The 21,955-nt window shown below is 43.3% G+C and overlaps 1 long non-coding RNA gene across 1 annotated transcript in view; it reads right to left on the bottom strand.

The window, feature by feature from the left end:
* The window catches only part of LOC131708069 (uncharacterized), a 35,999-nt gene extending 14,171 nt beyond the window's left edge, over positions 1 to 21,828 (bottom strand). The window contains exon 1 of the long non-coding RNA XR_009311242.1: positions 21,483 to 21,828. This is a non-coding gene — a long non-coding RNA (uncharacterized LOC131708069). The remainder of the gene's footprint in view (positions 1 to 21,482) is intronic.
* Between the last annotated feature and the right edge of the window lie 127 nt (positions 21,829 to 21,955).

The raw sequence follows: 21,955 nt of genomic DNA on the forward strand, positions 1-21,955 counted from the left end.
TGTTCACATTCCACGCTGTTCACATTCCACACTGTTCACGTTCCACGCTGTTCACATTCCACACTGTTCACGTTCCACGCTGTTCACATTCCACTGACTGTGGAATCTTCTGTTTGTTTAGAACCATGTCTGTGTGTTGCACCCGCAGCACCCTCCTAATGTTAATGGAGTCAAGAGACACTTGAACAATCCCTCAGCGTTGATATGAAACGGGTCTCCTTCACACTTCACTGCATTAACTAGCACACGATAGTGCAGTCTACCTGCTGACTGACAGGTTAACAGCTTGTTATCCTTCATAAGGGTACTCACTGCTAATGACACACACGACACACAGCAGCAGATGAATAACATGCAGTTAATGTGTAATATACAGCAGCGAGGCTTGCAAGGGTGATGCCAATTGAACCGAGCAATGCAGAAATAAGTAGGGGCCTCTCACTGACGCCAACTGTCAATTTAAAAGCAATCTGGCTTTCCGAGAGCGTGTCCAGGTATATATCTGGAGATATTTATTTCCTGCCGGCTGGAGTCTGGAATTTTTTTTTTTTATAATTGTAAATGTCTGAGTGTTGTCACCTCACAAGAAACGTATAAGTGCAACCCATCGAGCTGGCACTGCTCAAAACCCCTCAGATACCGACACGGTGAAGCTTCCCCTCGAGGCACCTCTGACAGCTTCGCAAAGTCCTGCCCTGGAGGCAGGAGGGACAGGGAGGGGTGGAGCAGCGCTCCTACTCTCCTCTGACACGGAGATCTGCGAGCGTCTCTCAGCACACCCTGGGAAACAGCCATTCCACCGGGGGCTTTGCAAGCACAGATAGGGCTCAATGTTAAAAAGGTGTCATGCTTTTTACATGATGTACTGTATGCAAGTAGACAATTGTATCAGAAATGGGTTGGGGATAGGGTTAGACCATTTAAAAAGATGCACACATTGTAGCTATGCATAATAACATTGTAAATTACACATGCATTCACTATGTAAAGAAACATCAGAGACACTTCATATCAAGTGTTACCATGGATTGTTACTTCAGCAGTTCCACAGATCTTTTTCTATAGCTATTGTTGTGAGATCTCCAGTGACCGCAGGCACATCTCCCTAAACTGCACTTTGTTTGCTGTGAGAAACGAAAAGTCCTCTGCCAATTACAACAACGGCTGTCTGCTGCTTCTGACTCTGTGAAAGTCAGGCCTCAGGATCAAGCACAGGCTGGGAGCTGCTGATGAAATAAAGAATATCTCTCTCTCTCTCTCTCTCTCTCTCTCTCTCTCTCTCTCTCTCTCTCTCTCTCTCTCTCTCTCTCTCTCTCTCTCTCTCTCTCTCTCTCTCTCTCTCTCTCTCTCTCTCTCTCTCTCTCTCTCTGCAGCGTGGGATATTAGACACGACTGCAAAAATCTGCTTTCCTCCAAGGACGTGCCACCGCAATTAACTACGGGCAACTTTAAAAGCACGATCAAATAACTTGTCTGCTATGCAAAGTTTGAAATTGTCTTTTGAGGCACCGACTGTGTCCAAAGAGCATAATCACAGTGCCGCTGTAAGCAATGCATATTAGCTGTGGTTGCCCGCGGACGTTCTACATGCAGTAAGTGCATGTTCAAAACACAATGCGGGACTTTAGAGGTGTTTTCTTGAGATGTATTTGAGGTGTTTTTTTTCAGATGTATTTAGTTCTCACTCACACCACGTAGGAATCTGTTTCGAGGGACTGCAGGGGTATTGTAACAATCCACTCAATCGCGTAGGCAATGGCAGTCCTTAACATCAAAATAAATACCAGGGGCTGGGGCTCTCCACGAGGTTCAGGAAGAGTCTGGTATTCTAAGAATAGAATCGAGAGGAGGACTCAATGAGGGTTATTATCCAGTTGACTGACAAATCCGTGACCCTTCTGAATTTGAGGTAGTGTTAACAGTGGTCTAGATGGACCTGTGAATATTCCAAACGCACACACTCTAATTGATGACTTTACTAGGCCACACATTTAAAAATAGTAAGAGAACAGGAACACAGGTAGTAAAATGCATAAGACGTTTTCGAAGTTATTTGAGATGCCCAATGAAAGCTCAAAGTGGTCACATTTTGGAATTGTTTTGTAGACTGCAAGCACTGAACAGTGTGTGCTGTTTCAAAAGGAACAGTGTGTGCTGTTTCAAAAGGAACTGTGCTTTTTAAAATCCAAGAACACAAAGGTTCAAGAGAGGCTAAATAGGCTGAATTCAAATAGAAACCAGGACTTTGAAAGGAAGCTGCTCTGCTTTCTTTCTTTCTTTCTTTAAAAAAAAAAGCATTTGATGAGTTCAAAAAGCCACAAGCGCATCCTCGCTTGTTAAAAATTGAAAGCAGCGACTTCAAATGATTTACCTCCTCCCTCCTCCCCATGTCCAAAATGATAGACAGAAGACCCTGGAACTAGTCTCTGCCCTTGTGGTGATGTTATCCAGTCACGTCCAGATGTAAATGAAAAGCTATTCTTTTACGGATGATTTATTCAATTACCATTAACCTTTTAACCAGAAACATGCCATCATTAGAAACTGTGCGATTAGTACCAAGTTTGCGAGGGAATGATATAGCATATATTGCATCGATTTTACATGGAAAAAAGATATTAATGGCCTGACCTTCACAGATTAAACCTAATCAGTTATCAGATATGAAACACACCCTGGGAATAACCGACTGACCCTTGAGTTTTAATCTTGCAACTAGCAAGGAATGCACAGTAATGTTTTACCTAGTTACATAGTAAATGATGTTATGCATACTTACAATGTGCTTAACATGTGCATCTTTTTGCATGATACATGTCAGTACACAGTTTGTTTCAGTAAAGGGTTAGGGTAGGTTTAGAGTTAGGATTAGGGTTACACCATGCAGAATAAATGACACATTAAGTGCATTGTATCTATGCATATTAACATTGGAAGTGCACATGCAAACGCACTGTAATTAGACACACAATGCAACGTGCTACTCGCTGTTTTTAGTGCCTCCTAAATAAAGTCAAACCCCGACAATATGAAGTTTGCAAATGGAATCCGCTCATTTTTACTTTTGCTTTGGTTACTGGAATGAGTTCTGGTGACTCTTGCAAAGGACCTTCACAACCCAGAATCAACCCTTTTTAAAATGCACACAGCAAGATAACAGGGAGAGACGAGACTGCTGCCTTTGCATGCAGAATCCAGACCTAGCTCAGAAAATAACTTTGACAGCATGTAGGCCGTGTCTAATCCATTCAAGGTACCCATTCAACACGCTGAAAGCCTGATAACGCATTTATGCAACTGGAGGACTTTTCTACCTCATTAAGGAATAAAATGCTCTTATGATGAAGAAAAATGTCAGTTTTGAGGGGCTTTCACGATACAGCCTCCCTGGAGAGAATGATCTATATGGGGTGACTCTTAGACAGAGGAGGTTAATTAATAAGCACACAGAACAGGGTTCATTTCTCAAACACTAAAATCTCACTTATTTGCTTAACCAGGGCAATGACGGAAAGCACAGTGAAGATTAAATATGCCTGTTAGAAGAACGGAGTGTCTAATGATCACTGTGGTGGAGTCTGATGTACTGACAATCAGAGAGATGATGTCATGTGCATATTTTTTTTCTGCCCCCAGTCTCCAAAATGCAGCAGAGTTCTTGCAGTATAGAAACAGGGTTGGCAGGCAGATTCAGAAAGATCAGACCACTGTTAAGATTGCTTTTGATGGACCCTATGGGGGTTATATCCAAGTCATGGTGGCCCTTTCATTAATTCACTTAATTAGCAATCTATGAATTCAGCACTCTGCCAGATTTCCTGTGCTGGGGAATGCCTGCCACGCCCTGTAATAACAGAAGATTCTGCACAGAAATATATATATAAATGTCATTGTAACCACACAAATGCATAACAGCATTGAAAATAATATTCTGTTCATAAGCAACGGAGCATTTAGTGGTAATGTAATTATAGATAGCTTGGTAATAAATTGCATTTTTGAGAGCTTGTCTCGATATGCCACTGTTATTTAAAAAAAGATAGTTTGAGAATAAAAAAGAAATCCTGCCTCACATTATAGATTGTCATCCATTCACTCCATATCTACATATTTTAATGAACTGGCCAACATTCACAGTGTCCATCCCCAATAGAAACCATTCATTAGAAACACTGCCAATCTTCTAGAGCACATTTCTAAAGAATGAAGCTATAATATGATGCCTATTCTGTACATGCAAATGAAATATATTATGAAGGAAGGGCTAGTTAGCAACAAAAGGCACCTGCTGTAGCGTTGCCATGCTCACGAAGCGTATGATTTAATTAAATACATCAAGCATAAAAAAAAACAAAAAACTGGACTCACAGCTCATTGTATCCATAACAACACAACTGAGAAATACATCTTCACAAAACAAGAGAAATGCTCAATTTGAACACAAGAAGGGATTCAAAGCTGGTGCTGCTTCCTTCCCACTCATCACTTCCTCAATTCAACAGCCCAGCTGCGTGTGGCATCGGAGGTTCTCAGCATGCAAATTGTATCTTTAAAAACTGAATAAGGCTGGGGTGTAAAGTTCACGGGGTCGTGGGGTCGTGGGGTCGGGGTCGGAGGACACCCGCTGACCTTCAGGTCTCCCAAGCTGCTGTGGGGAGCATAATTAGACTTTCCAAATTGGGGAAAAAAAGGAGTAAAAGTATTGGGCACTATGCATTTATAATTTATATATATATATTATATATATATATATATGTACTGTCAGTTCTCATTAAAACAAACTGGGATTAAACACATTCCCTGCAGGTCCCTTTGAAATTGGTATGAAATGAGAGTTGACTGTATTTAATACCTACGAATCAGAGAAGCTACAGCATGTATGAGATTGATTGAGTGATGACTTGCTGAATAAGAACGGATCCCTCATGACCAAGGTGCATCTGCAAATCACAACTCAAACTGCTGAGAACTCGAATAACATTCCAGTGATCTTGACACACCTGCAGTTTACATCCTGTGAAACTCCGAGCAGTAAAGATGGAGAGGGAGAGAGAGAGAGAGAGAGAGAGAGAGAGAGAGAGAGAGAGAGAGAGAGAGAGAGAGAGAGAGAGAGAGAGAGAGAGAGAGAGAGAGTCTTTGTTGCACCTGTGTTCCCTCATTATAAAGCTGAGTGAAATCACTGCATCCTTGCTAAAGGCATGTGGCATTCACTTATATGGACTAACTGCAGCTGCTGGAGCCTGCCTGATTAATCCCGGGAAGTTGCTGTTTGCTGTGTTCTAGTCAAGGACGTTTGCTAGATTCCTCCATAATATATGTCTTCCTAAAGGGAATTTTAAATAGATATTTATAATTTGATCTTGAGTTCACCCGCACGCAGGACATTCAGGAGTTTCAAACACTCGCTTTCATGAAGGCACTGGGGTCTAAACAATGGCAGAAACATACCGCTGCCCTTAAATTAATAAATCTGATTTGCATCTTAATTTCACTGTCTATTTACTCTGTGCAGTAAGATCATAAGGGAGGGGAGGGGTGGGGAGTGGGGTGAATCACTCTCTGTTCTAGTATTACAGCTTATCTTACTTGGCTAAAATGTATTTTGTCTACTTTTGAGTTCACAAAAAATCCGAGGCTGCAGATATAACATTTAGGTTATTGTTTGTAAATGCCTCCGACAATCAAACTAACTTGATCTCCATTGAAGAAGTCAACTAGGAATTACAATGCTCGCCTACCCGTGACGAAAGCCTGCCACCACTGCACTGCCTTGTCAATCAAGCTGTCACCAGCTAAGTGATGGATTGCAGGGTCAAGAGAATCACGTGTCAACGTGGATATGAAGCATGCCCGTGATGCCTCAGAAAAGCCAGTCCGGTAACTTTACAGTGTGTACACATCCAATCAGAAATCAAAACCCTCTTAACTGTGGAAAGTGTTCCGGAGGGACATTTCAAAATGTGACTACCGATCCGGAGCTATCATTTCACTGAAATAATTAGACTCATTGTCCAAAGCGGTTTTTTCTTTTCAGTTCAAATTAAATCATGCGGCACACACTCAGAATCCAAAGCAGTTTCAATCGTGTCAAAATGTACCCTTTCACTCTGATCACTGTGCAGCACACAGTGAAGCATGCAATGTTTGCAGTTTAAAAACCTGGTTGCAATTATTTAACATGTACAGTATTGCATGTACTGCAGCACTAAGTGATCTGAAGTGATTTTTAAAAAATGCCATCAAAAATCCGTACAGTCGATTGCATCAGTGAAATTGGTTTCAATGGGTTTGAAGGCACTTGTAAAAGTGTTACAGCAGTACTGTTAAGCAAATGAGGTCTAATTTTATTATACAATTTTTATTAGCTTAACGATATCAAAGTATGTTATAAGTAACTATTAAGAGAAAATGAAAACTCTTGAACGTGTTAATAGGTTTGTTGCTAACGGTAATAAATTATCAACATGCTCCTTAAATTTTTTTATGATGCAGAAACTTTTTAGAAAAAAACATTTCAAATTATAAAACCATGAAATATACAGGACTCTAAATCGGCTATTATTTCAACCCCGAAGCAAAGCTGTCAGAAACTGTCACAGGGGAGAGTGCCTGGCTTCACAGAAGGGTATCATTAGTAACTAACATTACAATCCAGTGTGAAGAGAAACGAGTAGCAAAGACACACACACTCACACACTCACGCGCTCACACGCTCACACACACACACTCTTACTCATGTATCCCACTGGATCAGGAAACATGGCAGAGATACACAGGAGAGAACATTGCCCTGACTGATGGGGTTTGTAATGTAACGCTGCCCCAGCTCACTGCACCAGGCTGCTCCCTGGCTGCTCAAGAGCATTGGCAACACAGAGCCTGGATGGGTTTCAATTTGTCTGCTCTCTGTCCCCACAAAGACACTGTGATACACAGTACTTCCGGGTGCGTGGTTACAATGCAACAAACACTTGAAGTGTCTAATTACTGTGCAGCTACATAGGAAATACATTTTGGGAGCGGGACTCAATGCGTGGAGCTTTCGAACACCACTTTGCATCTTGAAGGAATCGGGTGACAGTGGAACAGGGCTCCTTCTCTCTTTTCTTGACATGCTAGTTGTGATGCACGGCATCCTGGTGCCCGCTCCGTCATTTACACTCACATTGTGCTGCAGTCACTTTCACAAGCTCAGGTATTCACACAGACTGCAGGCAGTTCAGGACTCGAGCCTGTTCAGTCATTATCATCCCATCGTGCAATCCCTCCACTGCTGTCAAATCCACTTCAGCACAGCGTTCATGCTTTAGCTGCTTCGCTTTCCTGACGATTGACTTCAGTGCAAAGACCAGCAGAACTGCATGGGTACTGTTTAAATGGTGCTTTTCTTTACAGTAACATTGTAGCTATGCCTCATAACACTGCAAGTGCACATTTACCAAGGAACTCCTATGTGAATACACAGTAATGAAAGACGCTTAATGTAAAGTGTTACCAATGATAGTTGTTGCTAGATGTCTCAACGCTCGCTGTAGATGGATTTCTCTCTACAAATACCTTCAAAAGCTCTTAAGAGGTATTACACATCTAACCAAGTCAACTTGGCAAAGCATTAGCTGAAGCTGGCCTCACCTTGGCTAATTCCGGTCCTGATGTTAATGTGTGTGGCTGCTTGTTTATTTGAGTTGTACCTGTATTGAAAGCGCCTTGCTGAGAGAATCCCATGTCAGCTCTGTAGGTCCCATCTGTTCCAGGATATAGTGTGGAAGCACACAGCCCTATACTGAGGAGGTTTCATATCCGCATTTCTTCTAGGAAAGCAACTGGAATGGAGCCTGCAAACCAAGCACTGTTGCAGTTAATCAGACCTCATCAGGCCCAGCCTCTCAGTTTGATGGATTCCTAATAATTTAATGCAAGTCTGTTTAATTAATCTTGTCACTTTTAATAAGCAACACAATTCATTTAACAAGGGAGAACAAAATGGGTCTGAATTATTAGTGATGATGGTAGCAATGTTCTTTTATATCAACCTCATGTTTGAACAAAACCCCAACTCTTATTAACTTCCAATTTCATTAGCGCTCTGTGTCTGTAATTAAATTGATTATCCCTTAGCGTTTAGTGCTATAACCGTTACCTAAATTAGATCAAGCCTACAGCAACACCGTTTATCAGCCCTGAAGACGGCTGTTAGGACACTTCTCAGCTTTCTGTCTGACTGGACGGAGCTTGGAATTCTTGCTTTTGGTTGAGGGTTAGAGTTACATTGTGTAAAACATGTACACATTAACTAAATTATAACTATGTATAATAACACATTAGTTATGTGTAAATACACAGTAATTAGAGACACTTCATGTCCAGTTACCCAAAATCCAGCCAGACTATGTCAAATAGCATTTCCTTCGTAGCTTGAAGTCTACGAATTGGTTAAATCAAGGACAGTCACTGCATGGCTTCATTTACTTCTGATTGAAACTTTCAAAATGTTTTTCAGGCACCGTGAAATGTAAAACCGATTGAATTAATTCTTTAGCAGGCACGGGAAGATTGCGTCTTTTTACCATTTAGTAAAACAAGGTCTTAACAAGTGAAAGAGCTAACCTTACAGTCAATGGAGCACGACTGAATTATGTTAAAGGGAAAAATAAAAGAATCAGTCTATTGAAAAAGAAAGATGTCCCGTTCTCATTCAAAAGCTCAAAACTGCAAGCGAGAGAACATTATTCAAAACCCTGTGAAAGGATGCTTTAAATCATCTTTCATCACGTTTAATTTATATCCTGTTTTACAATGTTATCATGTGCGTTCGCTTTCATTCTAGATGGCTGTTGCTGCTTAAATAATTATTTATTGTGTGAGTGTAACAGGCAGTGCTGTGTCACGCCCTGAAGTTACGGATCCTGACCCCCATGAAAACAGGTTAAAAGCTCTAAAACAACACCTGAAGAGGAGCCTGGCTCTTTCGCATTGTGGTTGAGACGACTGATTCTGGTGTGTGTGGTCGATGATTCACGTCTACCCGGTGACATTTACAAACCGCTCATGCAAAAATGTCTCTTTTCTTTACATCAGAGGCGAACTGGCAACCACACGCGCACCTCAATCAGTCAGGTTAGCTGGATTGAGGAAGGCTCTGGATTTCCTGTCCCTGGCCTCTCCCGACTGCCTAAGAAGGATTACTGCTCATCAATAACTTCAACATGAGGGCCGGACTGGCAATCTCAATCAGCCTGCCACTTACAGGCGTTATTAATGGGGCTGTTACGTTACCCCTAGAGACGGTTACGGCCGGGAGACCAGAGCCCAAATACAGCCTGTTTTGAGTTAATAAACAAATACAGAAACGCAGCCTTCTTTTCCAGTCCATATGCGGTCCTGTTACCCGTTCTGTGCACAGGAAGCAGAAACACAGAGACGCTGTAGCTTCTTGCTGGCTGCTGCTTAGTGACAATGAATGACAGCCTGTTAGCTGCTGTCCTCGAGCCGTTTCTGTGTGTCGTACAAGCCTGTCCTTTGAGCGCTAGCAGGGATGACAGTTCGTTAGACCCTGTCCTGCTCAGGCTTGCTATCTCTGTGATTTGTGACAAGGCCAGAGAGACAGCTTTCTTGCAGGTGTGGGTGTTAAGGGACAGTTATATGAATTTGTTAATAGAGTGAGGAAATCAGTCTAGACAATCGATAGCCAGACACACTGCTGTCTCAGAGACGAGGGAGGCCTCCTGTGGCCTTTCCAAACCCCAAACTCCTGCTTGCTCAAGCTAACCTTTAATTAGAGCACACAACTAACAATGAGTCGCACCAGTGGTGGAATAATATGCTGCTCTATCAGAGAGGCTACGAAATACGGTTTATTAAGAGAGCGAGGAGCAAGCCCAGATGAATCACCGTAACCTTGAACCTCCTTCTGCACCAAAGAAAATTCAAAAAATTCCTATCATTTTTGAAAAATGTCCTTAAGTTCAAGATTAGAGCTACTGGTATGATGAAAAACGAACATTACGTATATCAACGGCATGCACAGAATAGTATAAAATCCCAATCTGATCAACGATTGTACTGATAATAGGGAAGTGTGGCATACAGATGGATGGGCTGGACAGACACACAGACACCTCCTAGAACACCAAAAGTGATTCTCCACATATGTGTACAAATGTAGGTGTGACATACTGGACATGTGGACAGAGGTACAGACAGACACCACGCTGTATCCACAAACTCTGACACTCTCAATAACGTATTCTAAATAATGTTACTATCACGTTTCGTGAACCACTTACTGGATAAGTGGTTCTCCATGACTGTTTGAAGTGTGACGTTCATGCAAGCGCCTCCACTATATCCCTTTCGCAGGGCAAGGGTTAAAACCAAATCACAAAACTACATGACTTTACTTTTGTGTCTGTCGTCACAGTATACTATTGAAAGGATTACAAGTTTCTGCGTCCTTAAAGAAAACAGTGGCGCAAACGTGCTGAAACTCAGGAAATGTGGACCACTTTCTTATATATAATTGAATGCAAATAAGCCCTCCAACCTGCTCAAACACAAAGGAGCAGGCAGGGGAGAGTCAGAATGCCAGCGTGTTTAATAGAATAGATTTGTCGTCTGCAGTGCAATAATAATGACCTGCCAGCAGCTGGAGAAACCCGGGATATGAGATCTTATTTACTCAGCTTTCTTTCATGCAAATGAGCCAGGACTCTGTGTCTGATCAAGCCATTCCTGCTGCTTGTGTTTCAATGACAAACAAGTCATTGCTTTCACACACACGCACACACACACACACACACACACACACACACGTGAACGTAAACCAGTGAGAGCGCACACACACTGACACACACACACACACGCGGCCCCACTCAGTACCCAAAAGGTTAAACATATTTGTGTAAAATCACAGGATTACAGTCAGAATGAAACTCATAATCGAGATGCATTATGAATAATTTAAAACACATCTTGTTTCTGACTGTTTAACCGTCTCCAAAGTAATTAATGAAACCCTCAAAGCAGCCTAATAAACAGACACATGAGAAATATACTGTACATTTAGCTCCGGCCCTACCTTAACCAGCATGCTTTTACGCACACTCGGGAGTTTATCTTCATTTAAAGAAGGGTTTTGCAGCAGATATGCTCTCACTTGAGTTGAGCAGGCTCATGCAGTACGATGATAAGGCTCCGAGCGCACTTTGCTTTGTAACCGTGAATGAAAGCTTCTCTTGCAGGGCGCTCCATTGCCACTCCTGTGCAGAAACAGTGTCAGACTGGTGTTTAAGCACGGCCCCATTCAGCTGCATTCTCTGATTGTAAAGCAGATCTTTTGCAGGCAGGACACACTGCAGAGGGCCCTGGAGACAGAACCCCACTCCTCTGCTGAAGACCATGCAAGTAAAGGGTAACACAGAAGAGCCCACTGACTCACCACACTATACCAGTTTGGGAGTGCAACTGAATAACAAGAATACAGTATGCTGAACTTCAAACCACTGCCTAGGGCCTGTGACTGCGGAGTAATGCTGCAGGATAATAACTACACGGCCGTTTCCTCCCGGTAGTTATTGCTACGCTTTTATTCTGGTGTCAGGTTCTTACCAGTACCATATTAGGTGTCGTTGTTCAAGCTTGGCTCTCAATGGGGACCGGGTGTGTTAATCGCTTATGTTTAGCCAAGTGATGCAATTATTAAAAAAAACATTTCTGCAGTAGAGTAGTTATTCCACGAATGAGGACAGCCAAATAACTGGCTATCTTCTTATAAAAAATAAAGTGACAGCATATGAAAAAGTTATGCGATGCATGATCTAACTGGATAGTCAGACACTGCCAGATAGATAAGCTGGATGCTGCTGTTTTTACCCCAGTGTGAACATTTTTGAAATCCTCAGAATAACCAGAGCACCTTGCACAGGTTCAATGAAAGAGGTCCTTTTTAATGCAGTTCCTTTGAAGAACAGCCCGGTAACCCACAGAGACTGGTGCTGTCACCAGCGGGAGCAGAACCGAGACACACAGCAGCCGCCTCTGACTCACACACCCACACGTCTTTAAAAATGGCAACATCTCTGCCAAAGGTCGCCGCGGCAACTAATCAAGGGCATTCCGATTATTAAAGTGTACGGAACGCTAGGTCCCCATCCCAGAAGTACATCCGACATTAAATAAGAAAAAATGGACCAGCGAAACAGGAGCGCACTGAGTCAGGAAAATAATTCACCCAGGTTCCTTGCCTGTCCTTTTCACATTGACGTAGATTGACAGTGTGCTTGTCCCAGGCCCCAGGACCTTGTCTTTTTTAGTGATTGGTGACAATGGGACGTGACAGCTCCCTCATTTGTCAGGAGGTTCCTGCCAGGTTCGCTGGAACTACAGGGAAGAAATCATCTCCGAGCCCCGCCGATGAAGGCGTCCAATAAATACAAGTTTAGCAGGCCTGCCAAGAAGCCTGGCAGCAGATTTGCTGTGGTGCCTGCAAGAGCTGAAAGCAACAAGGGGGGGGGGGGGGTGCTTTTAACTGGGGAGGGGGTGGAGGGTGTTTTGTGAGTAGGTGACACTTACCACCTGAAATATATCATAGAAAAGAATGGAGGAAAAAAAAGTATTCTTTGCTTGGAAAAGTACCAGTATACATAGCATTTGTTTCTAATTATTTAGAATAAAAAAAAATAAAAAAAAAACAGAGAGGAATAAAATACTTTTTAATGTCATATAACCAGCAAGAAATGACTCTGAACAATTTAACCAGTCCTTCACTATCACGTTATACAATTATTTCATCTCAGAAATGCTTTTTAAAACAGGACGGTTATCGCATTGCTTGCCATGAGTGTGTACTTTCATGCTCCTGACCTGTAGGTACAGCTGTGTGAGTGTGTGGGATTCTAAATTTTCTACATTTTCAAGTTCTGTTACAGATAACATTTCAACACGGCTGTTAGGATAACCCCTCCAAAGGGCCTAATGGTGCTCCACTTCAAGTGAACTGGTTTCTCAATGACATTCACATGGAAGTAGAATACAGGCCAGCAGATGTGCACAGTTTCTATCTGCTGACACTGCACTCCTCCGCGAGACCCGTAGCGAAGGCTCGGTGAAGCCGCAGGGTTGGCAGCATTAGTCCTTATCTGACAACCGCTAACCCGACTGCATGGCAGAGCTAAAAACAAAACCGAAGGTACACCCACTAACAGGCTGGAAATCTTCCCAGAAAACACTCTACTCCCTTCAGGCAAAGCATCAGCATTCCTAATTTATTAAAACCAAACTTCATAAGCAAATCAATAAGGCTTTTATGAACACAAAAGTCTCCAACATTGGCCATTATGTGCAAATCACAGGCATGCAAGTGCTAAAGACTTTTCAACTGCTGCTTAATGGCTTAAAAAACTCACAACAGACGCCTCTTTGAAGCCTCACAGCTTTCTCTTTGCACACAACCCGATGGCTGTTGGGTTACTATATTGGTGCAACAGAACCCATGCAGAAAAAGAAAAGCAATCAATTTGAAATTCTTCCTCTTAATAAAAACACTCCAGGAATGGCCCTCTAGGACCGCAGCTCCTATCCCGGAATTAGAGCGACGTTTCCTTTGTCTAATCTTCTTACTGAGTTTCTTTTGGGCGCTGCTGTGCAGTATCTCTTATGATCGCGTGTTTAAGGACGTTACAGATAAACTCTGGATCACAGGCTCTGCTGCAGTTCAGAATCCGCTGGCACTTTTTATTTCCACATCAAATAGTGTCAGAAGGAACGGCAGAGCCACGGTACAGTCCAGGTCTTCCCAATAGGGTTCTATCGGGCTTGGAGGAGAAGTTGGTCTTTGGACACAGAAGGAACGTGCCAGACAGCAAGCACTCTTAGAGAGGGCTTCTACCTGCAGTTACAAACCCAGCAGCATGAGTCTGACGCCTTTCACATAGACTAAATGATCACCGCCACCTCTCCTGGCCAGCAGTCTATCCAGCACGGTACAGGGAGGGGCGATACAAACTAGCAGATCTTACATAAAGAACTCGGAATCGGTGGCTGCTTTTGAATTAATCTGGTTTTATGCATTATCAAGGACGAAAGCATGATGATGCAGCACTTGGGAACGATCATAAAATGCCACTCTGATAGGTGCAGGCTACTTGTCAGCTAAAACAAAGGCAATAAAGACCGCGCTGGCAAAGAGAGGCACGCTGTTGATCTTCATAACGACAGATGGGAGAGGAAGCCAGAGTCGGGGGACACAGCCTAGTGGAGGGCTCAGACTCGCTGTCCTCATTTTAAGAGGGCAACAGCAAAAGATTTTTTTTGTTGACCAAGTCTGGGTGCAGCTGTATTTGTGTACGATTGTTATCTGTGATTTAGAATTCTGTGCGAGTGTATCTGTGAATGTGGATTCTGATGAAAAGGTTAGGGTTAGAGTTAAGGTTAGGGTTATATAATGCATAAGAACATTGTAATTATGTATAAGTGCACATGCGTTTACCAAGTAATTACAGTGTAAATACACAGTAATACACACACTCATGTACTACAGCAGACACCCTGGTTTCACACAGAGAGTCTTTAGTATGTGCATGGCAGCTAATGATACATACCACTCTGGACAGGGCTTTCAGACCTTTGACTTGGAACCTTTTCAAGATTCCTTCTGCCCCATGGCTGTGCCAGCCGCTCAACCAGATGTCCAGCTACATGCATGCCCCTTGCTCGGTTCCTTTGCGAATGTTGCCAGTGGATGTGGGTGTAATAGACAAACAGCACGCATCTCTTTCATGGCTTTCTATTCTGCTGCTGAATTCACAGCTTGTTCATTGTTGGGGTAGCGCAGAGAAGACCACCTGACTCTGTCACTGTGTTAGCACAATACCCTGAGCACACTTTCAGGGGGACTGTGATTGAAGCACACCAGCATGTATGAGAGGGCTATATTAGAGTGCTGCACCTTTACACACGCCATCCAGGAAGGGCTTTTTATGATGCTGCACCCCAGCCCCTTTTCTAACACTGGAAACAACATGCAACTTTCCAAAACTTTGGTGCAGTAGACGCAAATTGCTTAGGAGTCATTTCAGAAAGAAGAGGCACCAGTGCAGAGTCTTTTAAAAGTGCATTAAAATGCATCACAAAATGAGGAGTAAAAAGAACAAGAAGTATTTCCCCCAAACCTATTGTATCGAAAGATCTATTAACTTTTGGGTATTCTTAAGCAAAATAAACGGCCCTCCAGTCATGAAGGCGGACCCATTTCTTACTGATTTCATTAACAGTTTAAAGCATAATCTCTGCGGTTTTCGCAGACACCAATGATCTAACTGCAGTACTAGGATAGTCAAGGAGCCTCTATAAAATGCTGTTCACATTCTCTCATTCCCTCAGGTGATAGTCCTCCTATTGTTCACTAATGAGCAACGCTGTCTCTCAGTCCTGTAGCAATCACATCAAGATAATGGCAACGGAGAGAAATCCATGGTCCAACAGTCAAAAGAGAACAGGCAAGCATTCGTTATGTTCAGCCCCGCTGTTCTGTGGTAGAATGCGGCACTCCGGATCTTTCAAACAGGTTGGAATTGAGGTGATCAGACAACGAGGTCAAAGTAACAAGCTTGAGCAGAACCCCTGAATATGAGACTTGGAATTCATTTAAAAAAATATATTAAAGGGCAAAAAAAAACAAAAAAAACACCGAGCTGTGTCAATTTGATCTCTTCATTCCATTATCTACCGAAGTGAAATGGACTGTTTAAAGTCATTCTCTGATACTAAGCTACTTATTTTACGTGATAAAATAAAAAATAAAAAAAAAAAAAACATGAAAAACAGATACACCACATTCCAAATGGCCAGAAAGGTCCTCTGGTTGAGCATATTTAGAATCAGCTTGACAGGACCCTGGAGATCTGCAGCAATAAGGGTGTCCCAGACAGCTGACAAGATCTGATAAGAGATACAATCTGTGGTCGTGTAAAAGCGACTGCAGCAATAAAACAAGCGTGTCTTCAAACTGGTTACTGTGAGAATCTGCAGATCAGTACAAAAAAAAAAAAAATAATCTGATTCGGTTTCAATGATTTCATTGCTCAATTGCACCTAGAAACTGAAGATAATCATAAACACACTTTTCAAACGAGAGAAATCACAAAAAAAAAACAAAAAAAAAAACAAAGACACGACCAGGCTGAGCTTTCACAGCAATGCACAATCCAAACACTAGGGGGAGCTGCAATCCTAAAGTGGAAAACTACATTGCTGTTGTTTTGGGTGCAAAACAGATGCAACTTTTTTTCTGTTTACCAATCATTTTTGACTGAACTAAAATAAAGAGCATTACGGTCTTTCAATCCACCATGTCCAGGCTTATTCACTGCTGTGATATCCAGGCACTGACGTGTGGTGTCCTCTACAGAGCAGCTGTCCTATTAAAACGCCCAGGCAGTGTATTATAGTGGAGCAGAGTCAGAGTTACCTGCTGGCTGTGGAAGAGCTACTCTTTCAGCTTAGCCAGTGGAGTCTCAAATAGACTGCAGTCTGGAGTCCTTGGTTCCCTTGCTGCTGTGGTGTGAAGGGGAGTGTCAGCTTGGGAATCCACACACGCAGGGGATACAGTACGGTGCACTTTTATTCTGTAGCTTTGATTTGATCTGGAGATGAAATCAAACCACTGAAACGGAAACATCTTGGATCAAAATAGGCAAAATTAGTAGCGATTGTCTAATTTAATTGACGACTTTAATAGGCCACACATGCAATTCATTTACAACAGTAAGAGAAAAGAAAACACAGAGCCACAAACTGTGAAAAGCAGGAGACTTTTTAGAAGTTGTTCAAGATGACTAATTAAAGCACAAAGTGGTGTAACATCGTCACAACCGCGTGACTGTTTTTTTCTACGTGACAGATTACTGAGCGGAAATTGCAATTCTTACACCCAGAGGTGTTTTCATGCAGGGAGTTTTATAAAGGATATCAATGAAGATGTTCCAATACATTCGCACACTACTGTAGAAGCACTGGCTATTTCAGCACAAGCTCCCATATGAAATATCAGCCCATTAACTCTCTAGGATGTCTTTTTAGAGAGCTGGTATTTGACGTCCTTCTCTATTTCAGGTCTCCCCGCACCCTGATGTTTTATTGAAATTATAAAGGGGAAAGAGAGATGTGATCCCCCTTTAATGAGCACCGGTCTTGCGCAGGTATTTACAAGCACAAGCTCACAGCTTATCAGCAGGACAGCTGAATAATGCAGACCCCCGAGACACACACATGCACAAGTACATGTGCCAGTGTAGGCTCCCTGTCAGGATGTGACAGCGCGGGATGCGCTTTACCTGCATGTCTTATTGGGGTAAAAAAAAATAAATGGATATTTCACTGTTTATGCTTACAGGCCATTCCTCGCTCTGTGCAAAAACCGGAAAAATTCACAGCAGGGTGAAAACACCAGAGGAGGACAGGAGGCTCATTTCACTGAGATCCGAATTTTAATTTGTTTTCAAGTACTAATAACACTAATGACATTTACCCTCGGATCAAAAATGTTGTGTGTCTATTCTCGTTCATAAAAAAAAAAAAAAAACAATCATCGCAGCAATTAAATCCAAGCAGCAAGCTACTCGTCATCACTCCCGGGCAAAATGAAATAATATAAACCTGACCTTATAAAATGAGAGCTGGACTGATGCCGTGCCATTTCCATTCTGAAATGAATATCCCACTGAAGTTCAGAGAATAAGCAGAACTGCGAGGTATCTATCCATGAAACCGTTCCCAGCGGCCCTGCACGTGTTCTTTAAGCAGCCCGGCTGTGGCACGCATTCAATTACAATTCATTTGGCTTTGCTGTCGAGGAGATAAATGTCACGAGACGTTGACGGCATAAGCAGGGCCGCTGTCAACCCTTTAGGGTGCTTACTGGGCCTTGACGGGACGGCCGAGTCTGTTTTTGTGCCTGTCTGCTACGAGGTATTAGAAATGGGGCTGCAAAACTGCAAAGCATGGGAGGAGGTATATGAGACAGCCACGCAATACAGGAACGGTCCTGCGGAGACTCGATTTGCCACTCCAGTCGCACCTTGACATTTTGTCCATACCCACCACTGTTTAAAAGAGGTTACCTGCAACCTAATGGGACTCTTTGTGGTTATAAAAAGAGGGGAGGGTGTAACAGGGCGATTAATACCAATATGGTTAACGAAAACATTACAGTAACGCTGTTGAAAGGATTTGTTTATTAGCACTAGTTACACTACCCCGCCAACTGCCCTCTTTCTTTTGTTGAAGAGCTGCTTGTATTTTATACTTCAGAGATGGAACTATGACTCCTATTGCACAGCAGTTTCACCCATTCCAGGTTTTACTACGAGCTTGTTTAGCCACAGTGCATAGGTAACAAGCTCAGGCGTGTCTTGTTGGTATTATGATTGAAACCAGGGACTGCTTGGTTAAAGTTATTGACCAGGTGTCCTTTGAGCTCCTAAACACTACGCGATTGATCATTCAAGAACCATGGGGGATGACAAGCATCTTTGTAATGCTTCAGGTCCTGGATCCCATTACAACGAGTCATGTATGGAAGTACCAAACATAACCTGAACCTATCATTAAAAAGGAGGTCACAGTACCATGTCATCAAAATAATATCCTCCACTGGGTAATAAATATTTGCTCCGCCTGTACCTCAATAAGGCCCCAGTGTGGATTGTGGAGTAGCCCTAAGCATGGCAGTAACTGGGTGTTTATACAGGGACCCCAGGGTTTTGAGGGAGCGTCGTGTGCATTAGGTGACAGGGTGTTTATACAGGGACCCCAGGGTTTTGAGGGAGCGTCGTGTGCATTAGGTGACAGGGTGTTTATACAGGGACCCCAGGGTTTTGAGGGAGCGTCGTGTGCATTAGGTGACAGGGTGTTTATACAGGGACCCCAGGGTTTTGAGGGAGCGTCGTGTGCATCAGGTGACAGGGTGTTTATACAGGGACCCCAGGGTTTTGAGGGAGCGTCGTGTGCATTAGGTGACAGGGTGTTTATACAGGGACCCCAGGGTTTTGAGGGAGCGTCGTGTGCATTAGGTGACAGGGTGTTTATACAGGGACCCCAGGGTTTTGAGGGAGCGTCGTGTGCATTCGGTGACAGGGTGTTTATACAGGGACCCCAGGGTTTTGAGGGAGCGTCGTGTGCATTAGGTGACAGGGTGTTTATACAGGGACCCCAGGGTTTTGAGGGAGCGTCGTGTGCATTCGGTGACAGGGTGTTTATACAGGGACCCCAGGGTTTTGAGGGAGCGTCGTGTGCATTAGGTGACAGGGTGTTTATACAGGGACCCCAGGGTTTTGAGGGAGCGTCGTGTGCATTAGGTGACAGGGTGTTTATACAGGGACCCCAGGGTTTTGAGGGAGCGTCGTGTGCATTCGGTGACAGGGTGTTTATACAGGGACCCCAGGGTTTTGAGGGAGCGTCGTGTGCATTAGGTGACAGGGTGTTTATACAGGGACCCCAGGGTTTTGAGGGAGCGTGGTGTTCATTAGGTGACAGGGTGTTTATACAGGGACCCCAGGGTTTTGAGGGAGCGTCGTGTGCATTCGGTGACAGGGTGTTTATACAGGGACCCCAGGGTTTTGAGGGAGCGTCGTGTGCATTAGGTGACAGGGTGTTTATACAGGGACCCCAGGGTTTTGAGGGAGCGTCGTGTGCATTAGGTGACAGGGCGTTTATACAGGGACCCCAGGGTTTTGAGGGAGCGTCGTGTGCATTAGGTGACAGGGTGTTTATACAGGGACCCCAGGGTTTTGAGGGAGCGTCGTGTGCATTAGGTGACTGGGTGTTTATACAGGGACCCCAGGGTTTTGAGGGAGCGTCGTGTGCATTAGGTGACAGGGTGTTTATACAGGGACCCCAGGGTTTTGAGGGAGCGTCGTGTGCATTAGGTGACAGGGTGTTTATACAGGGACCCCAGGGTTTTGAGGGAGCGTCGTGTGCATTAGGTGACAGGGTGTTTATACAGGGACCCCAGGGTTTTGAGGGAGCGTCGTGTGCATTAGGTGACAGGGTGTTTATACAGGGACCCCAGGGTTTTGAGGGAGCGTCGTGTGCATTAGGTGACAGGGTGTTTATACAGGGACCCCAGGGTTTTGAGGGAGCGTCGTGTGCATTAGGTGACAGAAAGCCTTTGCGTTGACACTATGAATTTCCATGATCAAGGCTTGGTGCAGTATTGAAGATACTCACTCAGGACCCAAGTCAACATTAGGCTATTTATTAAAAAGCACACACATGCCATTTTAATAAACACCAAATGCTCTCCTTTAGTCCTGCATTTCACTTAGGTAAGATCTTTCAAACACTTTGCAAGTTCCTTCATTTCCCGTTTGATTTCACACAGGATGCTTGCGTTGCTAATGATGAGCAGTAATCGAAGCCGGTGTTTGCTTTTCATTACCTCAGTGGTGATTTGCATTCATTTAGATTAGCCTGGGTAGATACCAGATTGAAACATCAATTGCGGATCCATTTTCTCCTCAAGTAAACACTAATATCAGGTAAACAGTATTAGACGACGGGACAGTAACACTGCTGCTCCAGCACATTGAAGGCTTTAGATTAATGACCCTGCAGAGGCATGACAAACAGGAGATTTAAAGCAGGCTCTCAGGGAGTCGAGGTGCATCAAACCTCGAGTCATTCTTCCAGTTACCCTTTGCCTCACCTTGAACTCATATATAAAGTTATATATATATAAATGCACTGTGTATAATATACACCATCATGGATTACTGAACAGTGCAGTTGCTGAAATCTAGTCTTTAATGAGGGAGACAATTAATCCATCTCCCTTTCTGCAACTGATGTCCATGGCTTTACAGTAATAGTTCTGAACTTGCACAGATATAATCACTTTGATACAGTCTTGATCCTTACCACGAGACACTGTGACACTGCTTTTCTGCTGAAAAAAACCCCATCAATGAACACCATGAGCAGCCAATAAAGCAGACTGCTCGACTGCAGACCTTTCCAGAGGTTCCAGATGACACAATAATTCCAGAGAGCTTGCACGCCACAGACTGGGGGGGTTTCACATGTGTCTGTATTTATGGGTCACAGTGCTGGGCTTTACACAAAAGGGTTGAAAGCTATGGCAACTACTGCATACTATATCATACAATATATCCAACATATATATATATATATATATATATATATATATATATATCACACGCACACACACTTGCAACCTGTATATTAAAGCATATTGATATTGAATTCAGTTCAATGCATTACAATTTGCCTTGTTTAATAATGGCCCTTCAGACACATGCTCCCTACCCAGGAGCAAGCCAACATTTAAAATCCTGCACTACAAACACTATTAACTGCACATGTTTGTGCTTTAGCTGTTGGCACACACTGGTGCTATTGAAGGCGTTACATACTGATCCACTCATTCGGACACGTTTAAAAGTGTTGCTGCGTTTCCTTCCACTCACCTGGGTGCTGCTTGCTCTCCTATTCAGATCAACAACAGGACTGCCCGACTTGCTGGCTGGGGATTCCAAACTGCCTAAAACCAGCCCAGACCAGTTTCCAATTTACTAATTAAAGTGTGACATCACCACTTCCAGGGTTTGCTCTTGCAATGAAACCCAGCACTGCTTCTTTATGGAGCGTCCCACTGCATTCTTTAAGAGTTAGAATTGGAATCCATTTAGATCCCAGGTGTTTCTCCTTGAAATGCATCATGGTCAATTCAGAACCAATTGGGAAGGACTTCTGTACTAGCACAGTCCATGAAGGAAGGAGTAATTAGAACTAACTACAGATCAGCTTTCCACCTGGGAACAGATCTGAATTCCAGTATTTCACACATAGTCCTCAGTTAAGTTTGCATTCTGTACTGTATATGGTGGTACGATAACTAGGTCAATCGCTGTGGTGCATTCCGGCTATTTCAGTCCAGGAT

This window comes from Acipenser ruthenus, chromosome 40 (genome assembly GCF_902713425.1).
Source record: "Acipenser ruthenus chromosome 40, fAciRut3.2 maternal haplotype, whole genome shotgun sequence".
In the NCBI taxonomy this organism is placed as follows: Eukaryota; Metazoa; Chordata; class Actinopteri; order Acipenseriformes; family Acipenseridae; genus Acipenser; species Acipenser ruthenus.